Source organism: Girardinichthys multiradiatus, chromosome 2 (genome assembly GCF_021462225.1).
Source record: "Girardinichthys multiradiatus isolate DD_20200921_A chromosome 2, DD_fGirMul_XY1, whole genome shotgun sequence".
Classification (NCBI taxonomy): domain Eukaryota; kingdom Metazoa; phylum Chordata; class Actinopteri; order Cyprinodontiformes; family Goodeidae; genus Girardinichthys; species Girardinichthys multiradiatus.
In genome coordinates this window covers 13,775,528-13,783,018 of record NC_061795.1, presented here as the reverse complement: position 1 = coordinate 13,783,018, position 7,491 = coordinate 13,775,528, and positions in this window count along the sequence as shown.

The following is a 7,491-nucleotide window of genomic DNA, read 5'->3' as shown; positions in this document are numbered from 1 at the left end:
ACCCTTTGTTTAATGTGACCCTTTCATGGCTGTTGGCAAACTTTAATCGGGACATCTTATCTCATTCTTGCCACTACTCCATAAAAGCCAAATTTGTGAGGTGCATGACCTAGCAACAGATTCTCCCACCTGAGCCGTCAATCTCTGCAACTCCTCCAAAGGTATAGATCTCTTGGCTGCATGTTTAATTAATGGTGTGCTTGCCTGAGCTGTTTGTTTAGGTGGATAGCCACCTGTTTGTGGAGCCTCCCATGCCTCCCACTGGCAGTACTAACAATATGTTCCTCACCAAGTCTTGGTAGGTTTGAAGATAAGGATCGAACAGTTCTGCTATGATCCTTGGTCTTGATTAAGCTGTTTGTTCCCTCAGAACAAACCTCTGAGGCCTTCACAGAACCACTGAACTTAAACTGAACTCTTGTGAACTCTGTTTATTCAAAGCAGCAGTTTCTTGCACTGGATTTTACATAAAAAGAGTAGAGTAAGAGGTAATATTTTTTTCCTCCACGTCACAATAATTTAGACATATTCACACAAGCATGCAATGGTTCACCCAGTGTGGTGCTTAAATCCTAATGAGGAGTGAAGCTGACACTTGACAGCAGAGCCTCCCATGCCTCCCACTGGCAGTACTAACAATATGTTCCCCAAAGGCAAGCGCCCCCCCCCCCCCCCCCCCCAAACAAAGAGCTCTTTTGCATGATTACTTCCTTGGAGTGCACACTCTTAGACTTTCAACAGCTTTCAGCTGCCCAATGTCGGGGCTTCCGCAGCTTCTGACTCAGAGAGCAAATCTATTGTCAAAACTACACAGTTTTCTTTGTGCTCCTAGCTTGAAGGCCCTGGCACTTGCAATGCTAGGCAATTATCTTACAGAGTGACCCTAAAGCTAACTGCTCGTTAATCTTGTTTGTCAGAATGAAACAGGCATTTTCAGTCACTGAAGAGCCACTGTGCATTTAAGAAGACAAAAGATTGTTCATCACGCAGGACCACGCGAAGGTACAGTGTTTGTCATGGCATGGTGCCTTCAGGGTGTATGCACAGACAGCAGTTTGTCAAAGAAAAGTGTTTCAGCTTTTAGAATTATTTTTGGAAAAATTTTAAGGTATCAAGCATGGCTAATTTAACACATAAAGGCTTTGATGAAAGTTGCTAATAATAACACAAAGACTCAATATTTCCCTCTCAGATCATCAGTCTCTTGAATTTTGAATGTGCTTTCTGCCTGCCACATCTCTTTCTTTTCCTGAGAGGATTTTTCTGTGACAGAGGAAGCAGCACGGCTCTATGCTGCCTTATAAGACAATCTGTCTTCATAATGAGAAAGTGCTGCCATGCTGCTGGATCCCTCCCATACCATAACACGATTAGCATAGTCTGGCACTCTTACATAACCTCTGCAAGCTCGTGTGCTCAGCAGCTTGTGGGTTGAATTGATGTTTTCACAGGAGGAACTCCAGAAATCTCAGCGGCTAGGAAAGTCATCCATCCGTCTTTCCTTTTGTTCATCCATCCATCTGGTCTGTTGATCTGTTTATACAATCCATCCACTCATGCATCCAATTTTCTGTTCATCCATCCATCCATCCATCCATCTTTTCATTTGTGAGTGAAAAAGTCTGGAATCTTTACATGAAATGTGTGGAGGAGCCCTGGTTAAATCTCTTCCTTCAGATTTCAGTCAAAACACTTGCATCACAGTAACATCACTTTTCAAAGCAGCTGATAAGTTAAATGACATAGCCTGTTTTAAACCAGTGTCTAACAAAGTAGTTTTAGTTCCAATATTCCATTATTGCTAATAACAACCCCCCAAGGTGCTTCCTAGCATCACGGGGCAGATTGACTTGACTTTCAGAAATTGTATTAATATGAAACCAACTAAAACAAAACATCCAGGACAAAAAGTCTGTGAGCAGAGGATCTGACAAACCAAGGCTACACAGGGAGCAGTGATGAGGTGACTGGGTGCAAGTAGAAACACGTGTGGTATAAGAAAGATATACAGAATCAATGACACGGAACAGTTCCTATGAACCAGACGTAGAAAGCCCATTAAAAGCTATAGCTAAAACAGACTCAAGATTCAAGGGCTGTACAGTGCAATTCCAAATATATTTGCTTTTATGATGCTTGATGGTTTTAGCTATGCTTAGATTGACATCAGATGAGACATCAGGTGAGACCAGCATCTACTTCTCGCTGTTCTCTCCCCACTCCTTTTCTCCCTGTACACAAATGACTGAACCTCAGTGGACCTGTGAAACTCACAGATGACACCACTGGTATTGATCTGATCCACGACAATAATGAGTCTGCATACAGACAGGAGGTGGATCGACTGGTGCGGTCAGAACTACCTGGAGCTGGCCTGGAGCCAGAAATGTCTGTCTGTCTGTCTGTCTGTCTGTCTGTCTGTCTGTCTGTCTGTCTGTCTGTCTGTCTAAATATATACCCATGTTTGCAACTGACAGAGCTGTCTGAAACATGTATGTGCCTTCTGAGAATGCAATTTATTGAGACTTAAGCATGACTAAATATATCACAGGATAAAAGTCACAGGGGATGTGAGAGGCACAAAGCACACTTGTTAATTTATTGTGACAACACCCACACGACCACACACAGACACATGCGCACAGACTTGGCTGAACTTGACCTTTTCCACTCTCCCATGGTGCTCCAGTGCAGTACATGAAGGTTATTGTGGAGCAGGGTCAGCATCTGAGTGAAGGGTCAGTCGGTGCCATCTGCCTGGGTTAAATACAGGAGCTCTGATTTGCACGTTCTAATCGTTTTTAAACATGTTCTGCATAACTGAATTACAACTAGCAGAATCATGACCAGGCACCCTCTTTAAACATGCTTTATACAATATCTGAAGTTACAATGTTTGGAAGGTCAAGTAGGGTTTTCCGCAGTTGTAACAGAAAATAAGATCTCATATTTATGAAATCAAGGTAGGTAATTTATCTGTTGCCCTGTTAACTGTAGCTCAAATGACCCCTTTTCACAACCTAGGTAGTGGTACATTTCTGATTTAAAAGACATTGCTGAGCAAAGAATGAAATTGACTTCTTTGACAGGTCCTGGTCATGCTTGGGCATCAGGAGATAGTTGCTACTCCCATACCAGGTGCTGTTTGATCTTCAAACATCTAAAGGAAGATGCTATTTCACTGAAATCCTCCAGAGAAGAGAAACTTAATTTTGGTTTATTGTCTTACTTTATATTTGTAAATCCTAAACTCAGAGCATAGACTTTGTAAAAATATTGATGTAGCCACTGTTATGTCACCCAACCAACATTTTCAAACTTATATATAAGAACTTGGTTATAATCAACACTTTCATTGGTAATTAATGGTATATACAGATGTAAGATGTGGTATAAGCTGGGACCCCAGGATAAATGGATTAATCAAGAAATTATAGAAAACAAGTACAAAACACAACTCCAGTCGGTGCGACAAATCTACAGGTATCCTCATTGATTGAATATATTTGGCAATTGGTTCACTTGTCATTCAGTAACGCTTATTGAATAAGCAATTGTATTGTACAACTGAATATACAATAAAAAAGGCAGTGGCAATAAAATGTTAACAGGCACAGCCAGTGATGCTTGCTCCTTGAAGAATGTTTAAAATTCAGTTGATTTAAGACGCACAACTTCAGCTCCAGTTGTAGTTTACTCCAAGTAAAAGGAGCATCATAAGAAAACACGTTTTTCCAGGTTCTGTACATATTGAGGGAACATTGAATGTAATAAAAGCCTGAAAACGGAGGCTCTAGTTGCTCTGTTTAGTTGACATATAGGAAGTTACAGACAATGCTTGCAACCAAAACTGTTTAATTTGTTAATGAAAATATTCCATTGCAACAGTCTGCATGTAAACAATGACCAAAGCAAGAAGCTTAAAGTGCAATGTTTTGTAAGACGTTGACGTCCTGTAATGAGTCTCAGTGTTGCATAATAAACAGCGTCCAACATCTGCAAGGAGCCAACAGCAGAATTCAGATAAATAATAATTCCTCCACAGTAACTGACATTGTACTGGCATTGAGGGCACCTTAGTTAAAAATTAGAAAAATGAAAAAGTGGGATTTGCTCTGTTTTGGCGCTAACTACTATTAGCAATACAAGCCAAAAACAATATATCTTTCCCAATTTTATGTGTTTGAACACTAAAGGAACATTTTCACAAATAGAGGTTGTGTAGTGCTATGTGCGGCACCGATTAAAATTAAGTAAACTTTCAAAATAAACAACTGATGTATATGTTAAAATTTCACTAAATTCTATTTGCCCAGTAGCTATATTGATCACTAAACCTGGGGCTAACTTCAACTTCTGAGTATGAAGAGAACTCACTCACTGGTACTTGTTTGAGGGGGAACAAATACGACTAAATAATGTTAAGTGCAACTTGTAGAGTATCAAACACCAAGGCAACTGTCTATGTATGACAGTAAACCTTTGTGCTATCTGCTCTGAGATGAGGAGATGCGTTGGATACATGCTACCCCAGGTAAATAATTTCATGTACAATTCATTGGCTCTAAAACAAAGCCTTGTGGTACACCTTTTGTGACACTTGAGATAACAGGAGTTAAATACTTTAGACAAATCTATGGATGTCATTCACCTGTAGAAGGATTTTGTTGCATCACAAGACTTACCGTAATCACTGCTGTTTGTTACCAGAGTCACTGCAATATTATGTTACTGACTGGAACAATGGCAATCAGGTCTTGGCTGCTGGAAAATGGAACCTGCCCTTAAGTGTGCACTAATTATTCTGAGGTCTTTTTGTTTAAAATATTTTACAAATTGTTTTCACCTAGCTGGACGTACTTGAGTGAAATATTGTTTATTTAATTAGAAATCTTAGTCATACTCCACTGTACTCATAGAGGCATAACTGTTTGCTTCCCAGAGTGGAGCAGCAGGGTGGGTGATGGGGCCTTCTCCTCTCCATAAATGGAGCAAAAAAAGAAAACAACCCCTTTATTCAGCTGTTTGGATCTGCCATCTAAACAGTAACTTGTCATTAAATTAACATTACAGCAGGTGCGCGCCCTGGCCATTGCTTCTTAGAGCATTGTAGTGCACTCAGGAGGAAACTTGTTCTTTCATGGGATACTAGGACAAAAGACAAAGCTGGCATGGTCTCGTCCCAAGGCCTTGGCGTCGTGGAATTGGAACGCTTGCCATGCTGCTGTGGTAGTCTTTATGAAGCGGAGTGTTGGAAGGAAAACCTTTTAATCCCTGGCAGCCATGAAGGACAAAGACAGATTTGCTTTTTGTTCTTTGATGTCCTGCCACTTTCTCACCATTTTCACCCCAACGACAGGAGCATAGACAGAGCGAAGGCCTCTGAGCATGGGTGAAGCTGGGAGTAATGTTACTGCAACGGCTATGAGGTTGTAATGCCGTGTATAAATGTCCTGAACAGTTTCTTAAAGAACATATCACTGTATGTGTATGTTGGTGGATGATAACACTAATTTCTTTAGTGCTTTATAGTCAGGCTTAAGATCACAGCAGCACTGATAGTGTATTGGTAAAAGTTTTGAATGATATACACTTTTACAATGATGAGTCTCAAATTTCTGTCTTGGTATTACTCTATTTCAGTGTTGCCCAGTTAATAACATACCAATTGAAAGGCTGGAAAATAGGCAGGACTGTCTGGTGAACGGGTTCAGATCTTATTTGGCAGAAAGGAATGACTTTGTGTCATTTAGCAATTACAAATCTGGGTGTATGATAATTGATTGTGGCTCCATAAGGGTCCATTCTCAGGCTATTTTTGCTTAGCATATATACAGGGGTTGGACAATGAAACTGAAACACCTGGTTTTAGACCACAATAATTTATTAGTATGGTGTAGGGCCTCCTTTTGCAGCCAATACAGCGTCAATTCGTCTTGGGAATGACATATACAAGTCCTGCACAGTGGTAAGAGGGATTTTAAGCCATTCTTCTTGCAGGATAGTGGCCAGGTCACTACGTGATAATTGTGGAGGAAAACGTTTCCTGACTCGCTCCTCCAAAACACCCCAAAGTGGCTGAATAATATTTAGATCTGGTGACTGTGCAGGCCATGGGAGATGTTCAACTTCACTTTCATGTTCATCAAACCAATCTTTCACCAGTCTTGCTGTGTGTATTGGTGCATTGTCATCCTGATACACGGCACCACCTTCAGGATACAATGTTTGAACCATTGGATGCACATGGTCCTCAAGAATGGTTCGGTAGTCCTTGGCAGTGACGCGCCCATCTAGCACAAGTATTGGACCAAGGGAATGCCATGATATGGCAGCCCAAACCATCAATGATCCACCCCCATGCTTCACTCTGGGCATGCAACAGTCTGGGTGGTACGCTTCTTTGGGGCTTCTCCACACCGTAACTCTCCCGGATGTGTGGAAAACAGTAAAGGTGGACTCATCAGAGAACAATACATGTTTCACATTGTCCACATCCCAAGGCCGTGTATATTGACCCTGTGGAGCTCCCGACGGACAGTTCTGGTGGAAACAGGAGAGTTGAGGGGCAAATTTAATTCTGCCGTGATTTGGGCAGCCGTGGTTTTATGTTTTTTGGAAACAATCCGGGTTAGCACCCGAACATCCCTTTCAGACAGCTTCCTCTTGCGTCCACAGTTAATCCTGTTGGATGTGGTTCGTCCTTCTCGGTGGTATGCTGACATTACCCTGGATACCATGGCTCTTGATACATTACAAAGACTTGCTATCTTGGTCACAGATGCGCCAGCAAGACGTGCACCAACAATTTGTCCTCTTTTGAACTCTGGTATGTCACCCATAATGTTGTGTGCATTTCAATATTTTGAGCAAAACTGGGCTCTTACCCTGCTAATTGAACCTTCACGCTCTGCTCTTACTGGTGCAATGTTCAATCAATGAAGACTGGCTACCAGGCTGGTCCAATTTAGCCATGAAACCTCCCACACTAAAATGACAGGTGTTTCAGTTTCATTGTCCAACCCCTGTATGGTTCCACTGGCTCAGATGACAGACTACTACAACATCTCCTGCACTGACAACACACAACTTTATATTTCCATGTCACCACAGACCATATTCCACTACACTCACTGAGTCAGTGAGTCCATAATATCAGTGAGTGGATGGGTCAGAATTTCCTCCAGTTTAATGCAGATAAGACAAAAACAATCATTTTTGTTTGAAAAAATGTGAGGATCAATATTAGTGCGCAAATAGACTCAATGGAGCTTAAGAACACAGAGCGTGCTGGGAACCTCGGTGTAGTTTTGGATTCGGTTACACACTCATTTCCACAGCCACATAAAGTTTCTTACTAAATCAGCTTCTTATCATCTTAAAAGCATTGCCAGAATAAAACATTTTCTGTTCAAACGGAACCAAAAACTGCTGCATGCCTTTATTTTCAGTAGTCGAAGTAGTCCCAGGCAGCCAGACATAAAGCATCAT